This window comes from Sciurus vulgaris, assembly GCF_902686455.1.
Source record: "Sciurus vulgaris genome assembly, chromosome: 6".
NCBI lineage: Eukaryota > Metazoa > Chordata > Mammalia > Rodentia > Sciuridae > Sciurus > Sciurus vulgaris.
In genome coordinates, this window is record NC_136466.1 from 109,495,576 (window position 1) to 109,512,002 (window position 16,427).

The window sequence follows — 16,427 nt, forward strand, 5'->3', positions numbered from 1 at the left end:
TGAAGTCCAGGGGTAGCCTCATCTTTCCCAGCTCCTGGGAGAGTGGGGCATTCTGGGTAGGAAGGGATGATTTATTATCTCCTGTCCTGGGGCCTGATGTGGATGCTGAGGGAGAAAGGAGGCTGCTGTGCATACACCATGTACAGAGGCCCCTAGACCCAGTGTACACACAGTCCTGGACTGGAGAAGAACTAATGATAATCTCGTCAGTCCCCTGAGTCTGCAGAGGCAGAAACAGGCACAGCAGAGGATGTGGCTGGCTGAAGGCCCACAGGTAGCCCACGGGAGCAGAGGAGAAATGCACAGATGCCTGCCTAACCCCGTGCTCTTCCCTGCATTGAACAGATACCTCGGTCTCTGTGCCTTCCACACGAATCACCTCTCCAAGTCCTGCATTTCCCATCCGGAAAACTGAGCTTGTCTATGTCACATTTTCTTGGAAAAAAAAAAAAAGAGAGAGATAGAATGTTTAAAACATGACCTATAAAAGAGTATAAGATTTAGGGAATCTTTAGAAGACCTTGGTTTTGAATCCTAATCCTGTGAGATTTTGGCAATTCACTTTATCTAATTGTGCCTCAGTTAAGCCTCTGTAGTATGAGAGGAATGACAATAATAGCTGGCTGTCCTGAACGCCAACTATGGGCCTATGTGCTCCATGCTGAAATTATTTCATTAACAACTTTAAGAGGAAAGTATTATCATCCTATTTTTTTTTATTTTTTGAGTTTTGCAGATTCGACTTTATTTGCTATTCTAGAATTAGGTATCAGTATAGCCCCCAAATGGTTTAAAATGTTCTGACCTACCATATGGGCAGGTTTTATTTGTAAGCTAAAGAAAAGGAAGTGACTTACAGGAAATGGAAGTGGAGACAACCTGATGGATGACAGTTTGTGTCTTCTTATTTTAACGTGCTTTTGGTTTTTACTTTTGATAGGTTCTTAATAACATATCTCATTTTTAAATAGTTACTTTAAATTCATTTGTGTTGCTTTGTCGATTTTTAAAGAAATAATTGACAAAAAATTGTACATATTTATAGGGTTCCATGTTATGTTTTGATACTTTTTTTTATTGTAAACAAATGGGATACATGTTGTTTCTCTGTTTGTACATGGCGTAAAGGCATTCCATTTGTGTAATCATAAATTTACATAGAGTAATGTTGTTTGATTCATTCTGTTATTTCTTCCCTTCCCCCCACCCCTCCCACCCCTCTTTACCCTATATACAGTAGTTCCTTCCTCCATACTTGCCCCCCTCCCTAACCCTAACTCTAACCCTAACTAACCCTTCCCTCCCCCCATTATGTGTCATCCTCCACTTATTAGCGATATCATTCGTCCTTTGGCTTTTTGAGATTGGCTTATCTCACTTAGCATGATATTCTCCAATTTCATCCATTTGCCTGCAAATGCCATAATTTTATCATTCTTTATGGCTGAGTAATATTCCATTGTATATATATACCACAGTTTCTTTATCCACTCATCAATTGAAGGGCATCTAGGTTGGTTCCACAGTCTGGCTATTGTGAATTGAGCAGCTATGAACATTGATGTGGCTGTATCTCTGTAGTATGCTGATTTTAAGTCCTTTGGGTATAGGCCAAGGAGTGGGATAGCTGAGTCAAATGGAGGGTCCATTCCAAGTTTTCTAAGGAATCTCCACACTGCTTTCCAGAGTGGCTGCACTAATTTGCAGCCCCACCAGCAATGTATGAGTGTACCTTTCTCCCCACATCCTCGCCAACACCTGTTGTTGCTCGTATTCTTGATAATCGCCATTCTAATTGGGGTGAGATGGAATCTTAGGGTGGTTTTGATTTGCATTTCTCTTATTACTACAGATGTTGAACATTTTTCCATATGTTTGTTGATTGCTTGTAGATCTTCTTCTGTGAAGTGTCTATTCATTTCCTTAGCCCATTTGTCGACTGGATTATTTGACTTCTTGGAGTAGAGTTTTTTGAGTTCTTTATAGATTCTGGAGATTAGTGCTCTATCTGAAGTATGATTGGCAAAGATATTCTCCCACTCTGTAGGCTCTTTCTTCGCATTGCTGATAGTTTCCTTTGCTGAGAGAAAGTTTTTTAGTTTGAATCTATCCCAGTGGTTGATTCTAGCTTTTATTTCTTGTGCTATGGGAGTCCTGTTAAGGAAGTCTGATCCTAGACCAACAAGGTGAAGATTTGGACCTACTTTTTCTTCTATAAGATGCAGGGTCTCTGGTCTGATTCCGAGGTCCTTAATCCATTTTGAGTTTAGTTTCGTGCATGGTGAGAGATATGGGTTTAGTTGCATTCTGTTGCATATGGATTTCCAATTCTCCCAGCACCATTTGTTGAAGAGGCTATCTTTTCTCCATGGCATATTTTTGGCCCGTTTGTCTAGTATGAGAAAATTGTATTTATTTGGGTTTGTGTCCGTGTCCTCTATTCTGTACCATTGATCTACCTTTCTATTTTGGTACCAATACCATGCCGTTTTTGTTACTATTGCTTTGTAGTAGAGTTGAAGATCTGGTATTGCAATACCCCCTGTTTCACTCTTCCTGCTAAGGATTGCTTTAGCTATTCTGGGTTTCTTATTCTTCCAGATGAATTTCATAATTGCTTGCTCTATTTCTGTAAGGTACGTCATTGGGATTTTAATTGGAATTGCATTGAATTTGTATAGCACTTTAGGTAGTATGGCCATTTTGACAATATTAATTCTTCCTATCCAAGAACATGGAAGATCTTTCCATCTTCTAAGATGTTCTTTAATTTCTTTCTTTAGTGTTGAATAGTTCTCATTGTAGAGGTCTTTCACCTCTTTTGTGAGATTGATTCCCAAGTATTTTATTTTTTTCGAGGCTATTGTGAATGGGGTAGTTTTCCTAATTTCTCTTTCTGAAGATTCATCACTTATGTATAAAAATGCATTGGATTTATGGGCATTGATCTTGTAACCTGCTACTTTACTGAATTCACTTATGAGTTCTAAGAGTTTTCTGGTGGAATTTCCAGGTTCCTCTAAATATATAATCATGTCATCAGCGAACAGGGATAGTTTGAGTTCTTCTTTTCCAATTTGTATCCCTTTAATTTCTTTGGTTTGTCTAATTGCTCTGGCCAGAGTCTCAAGAACGATGTTGAATAGAAGTGGTGAAAGAGGGCAACCCTGCCTTGTTCCAGTTTTTAGGGAGAATGCTTTCAGTTTTTCACCATTTAGAATGATATTAGCCATGGGCTTAGCATAAATGGCCTTTACAATGTTAAGGAATGTTCCCACTATCCCTATTTTTTCTAGTGTTTTGAGCATGAAGGGGTGCTGTATTTTATCAAATGCTTTTTCTGCATCTATTGAAATAATCATGTGATTCTTGACTTTAAGTCTATTGATATGGTGAATTACGTTTATTGATTTCCTGATGTTGAACCAACCTTGCATCCCTGGGATGAAACCCACTTGATCATGGTGCACTATCTTTTTAATATGTTTTTGTATGCGATTTGCTAAAATTTTGTTGAGAATTTTTGCGTCGATGTTCATTAAGGATATTGGTCTGAAATTTTCTTTCCTTGATGAGTCTCTGTCTGGTTTAGGTATCAGTGTGATATTGGCTTCATAGAATGAGTTTGGGAGGGTTCCCTCCTCTTCTATTTTATGGAATACTTTGAGAAGTATTGGAATGAGCTCTTCTTTAAAGGTTTTGTAGAACTCGGCTGAGAACCCATCTGGTCCCGGACTTTTCTTTGTTGGTAGGCTTTTGATGACTTCTTCTATTTCAGTACTTGAAATTGGTCTATTTAAATTGTTTATGTCCTCCTCGTTCAGTTTAGGCAATTCATATGTCTCTAGAAACCTGTTGATGTCTTCGAAATTTTCTATTTTGTTGGAGTATAGATTTTCAAAATAGCTTCTAATTATGTTTTGTATTTCAATCCTGTCTGTTGTGATATTTCCTTGTTCATTCCGAATTTTAGTGATTTGGGTTTTCTCTCGTCTTCTCTTTGTTAGTGTGGCAAAAGGTTTATCAATTTTGTTTATTTTTTTGAAGAACCAACTATTTATTTTGTCAATTTTTTGTATTGTTTCTTTTGCTTCAATTTCATTGATTTCAGCTCTGAGTTTAACTATTTCCTGTCTTCTACTACTTTTGGTGCTGTTCTGTTCTTCTTTTTCTAGGGCTTTGAGCTGTAGTGTTAGGTCATTTATTTGTTGAGTTTTACTTCTTTTATTAAATGCGCTCCATGAAATAAATTTCCCTCTAAGTACTGCTTTCATAGTGTCCCAGAGATTTTGATATGATGTTTCTTTGTTCTCATTTACCTCTAAGAATTTTTTAATTTCTTTCCTAATATCTTCTGTTATCCATTCATCATATAATAGCATATTGTTTAATCTCCAGATGTTGGAATAGTTTCTGTGTTTTACTCTTTCATTTATTTCTAACTTCAATCCATTATGATCTGATAGAATACATGCTAGTGTCTCTATCTTCTTGTATTTGCTAACATTAGCTTTGTGGCATAATATATGGTCTATTTTAGAGAAGGATCCATGTGCTGCTGAGAAGAAAGTGTATTCGCTCTTGGTTGGATGGTATATTCTATAAATGTCCGTTAAGTCTAAATTATTGACTGTGTTATTGAGATCTATGGATTCTTTGTTCAATTTTTGTCTGGAAGATCTGTCTAGTGGTGAGAGAGGCGTGTTAAAATCACCTCGTATTATTGTGTTATGGTCTATTTGGTTTCTGAAATTGAGAAGGATTTGTTTGACATACATGGATGAGCCACTGTTTGGGGCATAGATATTTATGATTGTTATATCTTGCTGATTTATGCTTCCCTTAAGCAGTATGAAATGACCTTCTTTATCCCTTCTGACTAACTTTGGCTTGAAGTCCACATTATCGGAAATGAGGATGGATACTCCAGCTTTTTTGCTGAGTCCATGTGCATGGTATGTTTTCCCCCATCCTTTCACCTTTAGTCTATGGGTATCTTTTTCTATGAGGTGAGTCTCTTGCAGGCAACATATTGTTGGATCTTTCTTTTTAATCCAATCTGCCAGTCTATGTCTTTTGATTGATGAATTCAGGCCATTAACATTCAGGGTTATTATAGAGATATGATTTGGTTTCCCGGTCATTTGGTTCATTTTTTAAATTTTATTTATTTATTTGTTTGACACAACTCGTTTCCTCCTTTATTTGACAATTCCTTTAGGATAATTCCTCTCTTTGCTGATTTGCTTCTTTGTTTTTCATCTCTTCCTCATGGAATATTTTGCTGAGAATGTTCTGTAATGCTGGCTTTCTTTTTGTGAATTCTTTTAGCTTTTGTTTATCATGGAAGAATTTTATTTCATCGTCAAATTTGAAGGTAAGTTTTGCTGGGTATAAGATTCTTGGTTGGCATCCATTTTCTTTCAGGGCTTGAAAAATGTTGTTCCAGGCCCTTCTAGCTTTTAGGGTCTGGATTGAAAAGTCTGCTGATATCCGTATTGGCTTCCCCCTGAATGTAATTTGGTTCTTTTCTCTCACAGCCTTTAAAATTCTATCTTTATTTTGTATGTTAGGTATTTTCATTATAATGTGCCTTGGTGTGGGTCTGTTGTAATTTTGTATATTTGGAGTCCTATAAGCCTCTTGAACTTGATTTTCCATTTCATTCTTCAGATTTGGGAAATTTTCTGATATTATTTCATTGAATAAATTGTTCATTCCTTTGGCTTGTTTCTCTAGGCCTTCCTCAATCCCAATAATTCTTAAATTTGGCCTTTTCATGATATCCCATAGTTCTTGTAGTTTCTGTTCATGATTTCTTACCATCTTCTCTGTTTGGTCAACTTTGTTTTCAAGGTTAAATATTTTGTCTTCAATGTCTGAGGTTCTGTCTTCCAGGTGTTCTATGCTATTGGATATGCTTTCTATGGAGTTCTTAATTTGGTTTATTGTTTCCTTCATGTCAAGGATTTCTGTTTGGTTTTTTTTCAATATCTCTAACTCTATTGAAATGATCTTTTGCTTCCTGTATTTGCTCTTTTAACTGTTGATTGGTGCGATCATTCAATGCTTGCATTTGCTCTTTCATCTCATCGTTTGCTTCTCTGATCATTTTAATTATGTACATTCTGAACTCCTTTTCTGTCATTTCTTCTGCCATGCTGTCATTGGGTTTTATTGATGGAACATCTAGATTTGTTTGCAGCATTTTCTTTCCTTGTTTTCTGATATTGTTCAGGTTTCAGTGGACCGCTGAGATATTGCAGATTTCCTCTATTGACTTACAATGTCCCTGAAGATTTCTATATATATCCCCTCTTAGCCTTCAGTAGGCTGAAGTCTTGGAGGAAGTTGATAATGCAGTGCTCCACAAGGAAGCTGCCTCTCTAGGAGTGGTGGCCTTCAGGTGGGGTATAATCCCTGCTAGTGGGCAGAGGTGCCTCCACTTGTTGACCAATGGTCATCCAAAGGGGACCTAGGCTGCGGGCTGAGGCAAGGCCTGTTTGGGCCTGAGTCTCTGGTTTTACCTTCCTTGTGGGGAAACCTCACCCGGTAGGGAAGACTCACCTGGTGGGGAGGTCTCGCTGGTCAGATCCCTCCTAGAGGTTCCCCTCAATTTACAGCTACCGCCTGGGCTGGGCTGCCTTCCTCTGCAAAGTTCCCAGGGGCCCGGCCCTACCTCCTGGGCCTGGGAGCCTCACCCTTCGCAGATGAACCTCCTTAGGCTGCCCCTCCTCAGAGAATCTGCCCGCAGGCCTGGAACCTTTGCTCCGCCCTAAGCCTGTCTCTGTGCGGCTCTTCCACCAAGAAACCTCCTAGATCCTGGGACCCTGCTCCGCACCTAATCACCTGGCTATGCGACCCCTCCTCTGAGCAGCCACCTGGGGCCCCGTACAATAGCTCTGAGTCCCAGAGACCCGCCACACGCCTCTTCCTCCAGACAGCCGCCCAGTGTTCCGGTGCGGTCACTAGGAGTCCAAGAAACTCACTGCGTACCTCCACCTCCCACCAACCACCCGTAGCCCTGGGCAATCAATCACTCTGAGTCGAAGTGACCCTCCCCGTTCCTCCTCCTTCTCCAGATAACCCCCCGGGTGTTCAGGAGCGGTCGCTCTGAGTGGCTCTGAATCCACGTGACCCGCTGCACGGGTCCTCTGGGCAACCGCCCAGAGCTCTGGTGTGGCCACTCAAGACCAAGCGACCCACCACGCTCCTCCTCCAGGCAGCCCCCCTGTGTTCAGGAGCTGTCACTTTAAGTCCAAACAACTCACCACTCGCCTTCTCCTCTGAGCAGCCGCCTGGAGCTCCAATGCAGTCACTGCGAGTCCAAACGCCCCGCCGCGCTCCTCCTCCTCCTCCTCTTACTCCTCCGGGCAGGCCCCGGGTTTCAGAAGTGGTCTGAGTCCAAACAGCTCGCCACGCAGCCCCTCCTCTGGCAACTGCCTGTAGCTCTGGTATAGCCACTCCGAATCCAAGCGGCCACGCTCCTCCTCCTCCTCCTCAGGGCAGGCCCCGGTGTCCTGAGTCCACACAGCTCTCCTCCCCACTCCTCCCCTGGGCAGCCGCCGGAGCCCCAGTGGTTGCTCCGAATCCCAGCGCTGTGCTGAGCCCCTCCTTTACGGCGCTCCCAGTTGTCCGTGTTCACTGCTCCAGCGGGGGGAGGGGCGTCTCGCCGGCAGCTCTACTTCACAAAGTTCCCTGCGTTCCGGGACCACCGTCCCATCCAGGACACCTTCTCAATGGGTGAGAGTCACCCGGCTGCTTTGAGTTGGTCCCAAGTGTCCCAATATCTCCTCTTTTGAATCCTGAGTCCTGGAGCAACATGAAATGCAGCCACCCTCTAGGCCGCCATCTTGAAACCCCCGATTATCATCCTATTTTAAAGATGAAGAAACTGAGGCTTGGAATTTAATTAGCTTGCCCAAGATCAAAGCTAGGCTATAGTAACTACTTCATAGGATTTAGTGTTACAATTGTTTGAGCTATTAATGAGTGAGTTTTTCAACCATGAAGCACATACATGCAAACATTTATTTGTTTTTCATTTTCAGTGTAAAAATATATTGTATTTTTTAGGAAAATTCTGAATTCCAAGTTATCACTATTTGATTTTATTCACTAAATGTTATTTAAATTGCTACTGAACGTGAAGAACCATGTTAGGCACTGGATGGGAGGGCACAATGCTGCTCCCTGGAGGTCGAAGGTTATCAGGAAACACAGATATCCGGGTAAAGATAGCTGTGGTGTTTATAAACTGACATCCAAGGGGAAGGTGAACCTGGGAAACCCAGGATGAGCTTAGTCTGGAGTAGTGGTTTCCAGCCATGGTCTTGGCTGTGGCCAACCCCAGAGACTCTGCTTTACCAAGGAAGGGATGGGGTCCAGGCATCTTTTTTTGTTGTTTTGTATTTTAGAATTCTGGGATTCTAATGGGTCACCAGGGCTGGGAAATGTTGATCTAGACCATTGAAAACACGTCCCTGAGGAGGTGACACCTTAGTGAGGGTTCATTCTAATTACAACTGATAGCTTTACCAGGTGGACGTTTCCCTGTTCTGACAGGGAAAGCTGGAGACCACCCTCTGGAGGGCCCCCCAGGTGAGCTGCACCTCTTGAGAGAAACTTGGAGAGACTGCAAGCATGCCCACCCCAGCACTCCAAATCCGTGCTCCACATCATCAGAGGGAAGGCTTCCTACCCACCCGAAGGCCCTGCCTTTCCTCTCTCAACCAGCTGCTACCCAGCTGGAACCGGGTGAGGACAGATGGAGAGTTCTTGGAGTTGTGACTTCGAAGACAAGTTCCCCCTGGTATGCATCAGGCTGTTGATAGGGGGCTGCTTCCCAGACAGACTTCATCACATGGTCCTCCTTCATGTCACTCACTGAGGCCTGGTGTCACAACCTTGAGAAACACATTCATCAGCTGCTCATATAGTTCTTGTACCCTGTGAGGTAGACGCTATCGCCCAGCTGTGAGACCTTGGGCAAAGGGTTTAAAATCTGAGCCTCAGTTTCCTCAACTATAAAATGGGATGATAATAGCATTGCTTTCATAAGGTTGTTTTATAAGAGAGTCAATGAAGGATAGACATGGTGGTGTACACCTGCAGTTCCAGCTACTTGGAAGACTGAGGCAGGAGGATCACTTGAGTCCAGGAGCGGGAGGCTAGCTTGGGCAACATAGAGACCATGTTTCAAAGAAAGGAGTCAACAAGACAGAGAAACTCCCTTTGTTGTGGGTATGTGGGGTGGATGAAGGCTTATGACCACCTCGATGGCCAGCTCTGCCAGGTCACCTGTACTGTGCATGTAGCCTACGAAGTGAAGTGATGCCGGGCCAGATTGTCACTGGACTGTAGCCAAGAGGGCTTGGTGGTGCTGAGCCCCCAGGTGAGGAACATCTGCCTTGTTTTAGGCAGTGCCAGGTGCAGGCAGGCCCCCCTAGGGAACAGCAGCTGTTCTTGGAGGCAGAATGGGAGCCAACTGCTTGAATCCTGTGCCAAGAAAAAGATGGAGTCCAACATGCCCACTCATTCCCCGCAAAATTCCAACTATTTAAGTCTCCACCTTCATAGCTGTGGTGTGAATAGAGAGTCAAGAGAATCCAGAAGTGTCCCGCTGGGGCAGATTCCTCTATTCAGAGACACATTATAAGAGGAGGCAGAGCATTCCAATTTGCCCCACTCCCCAAATTTTGCACATTAAACCCTGGAGTTTCAGAACTAAAAGTGCTTTAAAGATCATGTAAACCAACTTACTTATTTACAGAAGAGGAGGCAATCCAAGAAAGAGAGAAAAACTTGACAAAGGGGCAGAGTTGAGACAAGAGCAGGGCCACCTGGCTTCTCGTCCTGTGTTCATTTCCTGTCTGGGATGAGGCTGGCAGGCTGGTCCCAGGTCATGCTCTCAGGGCATGAACACCTCCAGCCAGGCCCATCCCCAGCGTCTGCGCCAGTGGGAATCTGCACTGCTCAACCTTGCCACTCCTTCCTTCTAGTTAAATATTTCATGAATGAATGAGGCAAGAGGCATCTGGGCTACATCTGCTCTGATTAATTGTAATGTTTAACTGTTAATCAGTATATAAGCTTTAATATGCATCTGTCAAACAAACATCTATTCTTTAACATGTACTTGTCCTTGAGTAAATGCATAGCTGGAGCCAATGGCCCTGCCCTATCCCCTTCCTATTGGATCTGATATCTTCCCATCCCAGTTCTGCAGCTGTAGCTTGCTCTGTTTCTTTGATGACACATCTAGGACAATGCCATTCCCATTGGCTTAGCTCATGGCAGTAATTCCACCTGCCTAATGATGACCATATGGAAATTTTTCTAATCATAAACTGTCAGAACTGGAAGGGATCTTATAGATAATCTGAGCCAGTGGTGGTTAAGATCCTCATTTCTTTTTTTTTTTTTTTTTTTTTTTCGCTTAATAACAGCATGTATTTATTTATTTTTTTCCATTTTTTTTATTAAAAATCATAAATTTACATAGGGCAATGTTGTTTGATTCATTCTGTTATTTTTTTCCCTTCCCCCCACCCCTCCCACCCCTCTTTTCCCTCTATACAGTCCTTCCTTCCTCCATTAAGATCCTCATTTCTTTAGTGGAACTTTTTAATAAAATCTTATGTGGAATTCTAAAGGTGGAACTATTTGGAATGCAGCAAGGACTCTAGCCAGAGGTTTACCCATTTGACTTTCCTCTTGCTTTGCTTCTTCCCCATTTTCCAACTCCCTGAGATAAGGGCCCCGTTTTACAAATGAGCAAAGTAAGTTCTAGAAGTGAAGTCACACAAGAGTAGACTTTCTGAGCCTAGATTCTAGAGTTTGAGAACGAGTTGCTTACAAAAATATGAGAGATGCTTTTTAGTTTCTATTGGTTAGACTTCTGATATTTTTGGCATTGAGCAAATGAATAAAATGAGACTTTTCTTAGGGAGTTGGTCTTTTAATTAGTCAAACATTTGTTAAGCACATGATCTTACCAGTTGCTTAAAAATTTCATGAGCTGAATGCAGACACAAGGAGAAGCAGCCTCTTGTGCTAATGAAAATCAGAGTGTGTCTTTAATTAATATTAGATTCCACTCCTGACACACCAAGTAATAGTGGCTGAAACAAGATGGCAGTGTGCTTCACGGTCATGATAAGAACTGGAGGTGGACAGTCTAGGGCTAGTTCCATAGAGTTCTCTGCCATACTAAGGTATGGCCCTTGACTTTCTGCAGCCAGAGGGTGACTGAAACTCCAGCCATCATCTCACCTGGACATCACAATGGAGAAAAGGATAAAGGAAAAGGGGGCTAAGAGTCTGAGCCAGCTAAATTTTAAGGGTTTCCCATACATTGGCTAAAGAAACTATTGCCTTGACTAGTTTCATGTCATCCCTGACTGTGCAGGAGGCTGGAATAGAGTCCATTCCAGGCAGCCATGTGTGCCCTGGGTTCTATTGTAATGGAAAGAGGGGAAAATGAGTGCTGGTGACTGCCACAGTGTGTGTCCCTTATGTTTATTTTCCTACTCTTTGTTTTTCTAAGCAGAGTTTGAGGGAGCCTAAAGTTATTCAGTATGGTAAAGGGTGTGAAAGTGGGGGAAGAAGGGGGGTGCTGTGTAATGTTGGGTCAAATGCAGTGTTGATGGTCCCATGATCTATGTCTATGTCAAGTGCTTACCAAATTTTGTGCTCCAAAGGCTCATATATCTTATCCCCCAGGCAAGGTGCCCTAGGCCAATTGTTTAATAATTGAAAAAGAATAATGTAACTTAGTGCAATAAAACCTAGATCCTGGTTTGGGGTAGAGGGGGTTATGGGAAAAATTATTAAGAAAACAAAATGAAACAGGAAAATTTATGAGAATATTTAGTACTGAATATTCAGGGCATGCCAAAGATCAAAAATACTTTGTACAAAAATGTGATTAAGCTAATGTGGGAAAAATGAAAGCCAATGTGAGTTTAGACTGTATGGAATAATATTATTTCACTTTGGTATTAATGTGGGCAGCTGTGGACAGTCAGGTTGTTTCAAATAATGAAAAATAGTTATTGAATTATATTATTGATAGCAACAGCATTTCTTTTCAAGTTTAAGACCACGTTGTAAAGTGCTCGGGTCTTATCTCTATGCACAATGTAGGAAGTATGGACAGTTTTGTGGCTGCTAGAGCTCATCTGAGATAGGAATGTATTTAATAGACTGAATCAGTGCAGCTTTCTTCTGGGAAATTTCAATTTCACTGCAAGCAATTTACATAGGGAGTCACAGCTTGAATTCATAGCTCATATCTGGGTTGCTTTGGAGATAGCCTCTCTGTTGGAAAGGCAATTACAATCTGCAGGAGAAGCCTGTCTACCATTAGTCTCCAGTTTTAAACGTTGACAGGTGGAGATGGAGGTGGGGGTGGGGATGATTAATAAAGGGCTTTGTCTTTCTAGTCCTGGGAAGGAAAGGGATTTAAGCGTCACAATTTCCTAGTCTCCCGAGATTTCTTTTTCCCGAACATTTCAAGTTTTTGACCAAAATTAGAATAGAAGTCTTTCATAATCAGGGAGCTTTGTCCCATTACATATGGGGACAATGAAATGACCAAAGGGCACTCACTCAAAATTTTACTAAACCATAGAAAAAAAATCTAGTGAGACTGTAAAAATCACTTCTAGCCCCTGGGTGTGGATAACTTGGAAATCTATGCAGAGATTTGTGCTACACTCATTGTTCTTAGGGGAAATGTAACTGAACTCTGGCAATCCTTGGTGCCGCTGTGCCACAAAACAGTCTAGACAATAATGTTCTTGAGATGGTTTTTCCCCCTAACCTCCTAATAAGGGAAAACTGTTGTGTCTGCAAATTAGATCATGGTTCAGCCAAACAAATGTGTATTTTCTGAGTGACTTATTTTCTGCAAGGCCCTGACATAGCCAGAGGCTTGTGCATTCAAATCAGAGGCCAGAGCTAAGACCTGCCAGCATTTTCATCTAATTGACTTGGGCATGGGGACCCCTGATTCCTTCTCCTTTAATTGTCACCTTATATTCAGGGCTAAAAGGCTATAATTATTTGAAGTAGCTGAAATTTGAGTGACCCAGATAATTATCTCAGCAAGATGGGCTTAAAGTTTATTGACACAAATGCCAGTTTCATTAAAGGTTTGGTACAAAAGGCAAGTTCATGAGACAGCTGGTTGACCGAGGTGAATTGACAATGAACACACCAAAGACATGGGAATCACCAGGGACTTTGTAGTAATTACCATCATTTCCATAATACAGTTAGTGGAGGATTATGGGAGGCCAGAAAAACCTTTATAGTTACCATACTTTGCTTTGCCCAAATTGAGACTAAGTTGCTTAGAATCAGACTTCTTCATCCTCATTTCTCAATGGGAACCCCAGAGCACCATGGCTCAAACTCCACTCAGGCAAAGAAACATGGTTGATGAGTCAAAATGAATCCCTAGTCTTCCCTAGACTGTGGATAGACAAAGCCAACACAAGGACAATAGTAAATTTTGCACATGTATAGATTTTTTTGTCTTGTCTTATTCATTTCTTTCTTCTGCATGTTTAATGTATGACTAAAGAAAGCACAATAGTTGCTTGCCATAAAGTTAAAAAAATTTTAAAACAATCATCTGAATTTAACCATGCACAATGAAGCCTTCTATCCTGCATTTTAGTGTTTATTAGTAATCATTAAATAGTAAGAATTCCACATGTAGCTTAAACCAGAGATCACCATGGGAATGAAACATGTTTTTATACCACTTGCCAAATGCCACATCCTATTGTTGGTTAACATAGAGTAGGCATGTTATGTTTCTCTAACTAGACTTAAACTATAAGAAGCTGGTGCCTCTAGTAACAACATTGCACAAGCTCAGTGGTTTTTTACAGCACAATTTCTGTGGGTCAAGAATCCAGGCATGGATTTGCAAAACTGCAAAGAAAGGAAGAAATTTGGATCTCCAGTTTGATTTTAGAATGGCAGTTATTTCAGAGAGCAGATGTTCTGCTGAAGAGCTTTTGCCCTTGCCACAGAAAGTTGCAAACAAGCCTATCCAAAGATTCAGAGAAGCCAAAGAAGCTACAGGCCAACTTGCTGCAACAAGGAGATTTAGCAAGCACTGGAGGAACTGGTTTCTGACCCCTGCCAGCAAGCTCTAACTGAGGAATTGGATTCTGTAACCAATGAGCTACATGCAGTAGATATTCAAATTCAAAAATTCATGGAAGGCAACAAGAGTTTCTTCAGAAAAAAATCTGTCCTAACATAGAAAGTGCTGTTTAAAGGATTCTGATGCTGGGACAAGCAATGAATGTGATTCTTCACCTCCTGCTTGGAATAAAGATTTTCCTTGGTCTGGTTAAGTTATCTGCAAAATATCTTTAAACTGCAGACAGTTTGAAACTATTAATGTAACAGTGGCTTGAAAGGAGGCACTTCTTTTTATGTCTTCGGGATATGAAAAGAAGTTTATGCTCCCATTTACCAGCATTATGTGCGAATGAATTTACACTTGTGATTTACGTTCATTGATCTCTCTTATGGAAGATCAATTAATGGTTGTAAAAGAATTAGGAATTTCAGCTACATGCTAAATGCTTCCAGTTCTGAGGAGTATGTGAAATGGGTTCATGCTGAAATAGTAAATAAAAACTCCAAGTTAAAGCTAATTTATGTGACTCCAGAGAAAATTGCAAAAGGCAAAATGTTTATGTCAAGGCTGGAGAAAACCTATGAAGAAGATTTACTCAAATCGAGTGGATGAAGTTCACTGCTGTAGTCAGTGGGGACATGATTTCAGACCTGATCATAAGGCACGTGATATCTTGAAGCAGTAGTTCCCTAACACATTGCTAATTGAGCTGACTGCAGCTGCAACAAATCATGTTTTGAAAGATGCTTAGAAAATTTTGTGTGTTGAAAAGCATTTTACTTTTACAGCTTCGTTTAATCATCAAAATCTTTATTATGAGGTTCAGCAAAAGCCCTCAAACACTGAAAGTTTTATTGAGGATATAGTAAAGCTAATTAATGAAAGATACAGGGGCAATCAGGAATCACGCATTGTTTTTCCCAGAAAGACTCTGAACAAGTAACTATTAGTTTAGAGAAAGGGAATTCATGCAGGTCCATACCTGCCAATATGGAACCAGAATATGGGACAAAAGTTCATACAAAATGGCCAGCTAATGAATTTCAGGTAATGGTGGCAATGGTTGCATCTGGTACAGGAATTGATAAGCCAGATATGAGGTTTGATATTCATCATTCAATGAGTAAATCTGTGGAAAATTATTACAAAGAGAGGGGATGTGTGGGTTGAGATGACATGAGAGCAGACTGTATTTTGTATTATGGCCTTGGAGACATATTCAGAGTAAGTTTGATGGTGGTCATGGAAAATGTGGAACAATAGAAACTTTATGAGATACAGCTAAAACAAGCAGATGTTGCTGAGTATTGATAGCTCAGCATTTTGATGAAGTGTGGAACTCAGAAGCATGTAATAAAATGTGTGATAACTGCTGTAAAGACATTTCATTTGAAAATAATAATATAACAGAATACTGTAGAGATCTGATTAAGATCCTGAAACAGGTAGAACTGAATGAAAAACTCACTCCACTGAAACTGATTGAATCTTGGATGGGAAAAGATGTCCCAAAACAGAGAGGAGCAGGTGCGGGCGTTCCTGTACTTCCTTGGGAAGACCTAAAGAAAATCATCACACTCTTTCTTCTGTGGCAGTATCTTAAAGAAGACTATAGGTTTACAACTTATGCTGCCATTTTGTACTTGAAGAGGACCTAAAGCTAATCTCTGAACAGTGAAGCACAAGTTATTACCATGCAAGTGAAGAAGCACTCACAGAGCCATTTCAGGGTTGAGACAACATATCATTTTGAACAAGCTGATAAAAAGGGGGAAGAAAAAAATTCAGGTGACTTCCAGAGGTCTGCTAATATGCTTCAACAGTCTGGTTCTAAAAATACAGGGGCCAAAAAAAGAAAAAATTGATGATATCTGAAATGGACTGTTACCAATTTTTCATGATAACAATAGTTTATTAATGTACACACCATTAATTTTGTAGTTAATAGCTTAATTTTAAGAATAATTTCATTGATAATTTATATAGAGTTATATTTTCAGAGATTATTTCTGAAAATTTGAGAATTTGAGACTTTTAAAAATTGAGAATCAAGAATTATTTTATAATATGGAATAGGGAAAAGAAATTTTATGCAACATTTTATGAATATAAAATACTTGACAATAAGTTCATGACTCTTGTGAGCTCTTGATGCCTTGGTATAACTAATTGTATTTTTTCTTTTTGTATCTTTTTGATGGCAATATTAAACTGACACAGGCTCAGTGCTACAAGTGAGTGATATTTTAAGCTGAAAAAT

The 16,427-nt window shown here is 40.7% G+C and overlaps 1 pseudogene across 1 annotated transcript; it reads left to right on the top strand.

Annotated features, from left to right (window-relative positions):
- The first annotated feature begins 14,472 nt into the window (after positions 1-14,472).
- LOC306664345 (ATP-dependent DNA helicase Q1-like) lies at positions 14,473-16,032 on the top strand (annotated as a pseudogene). The gene has a single exon. The product of its transcript is annotated as an ATP-dependent DNA helicase Q1-like (transcript).
- The last annotated feature ends 395 nt before the right edge of the window (positions 16,033-16,427 follow it).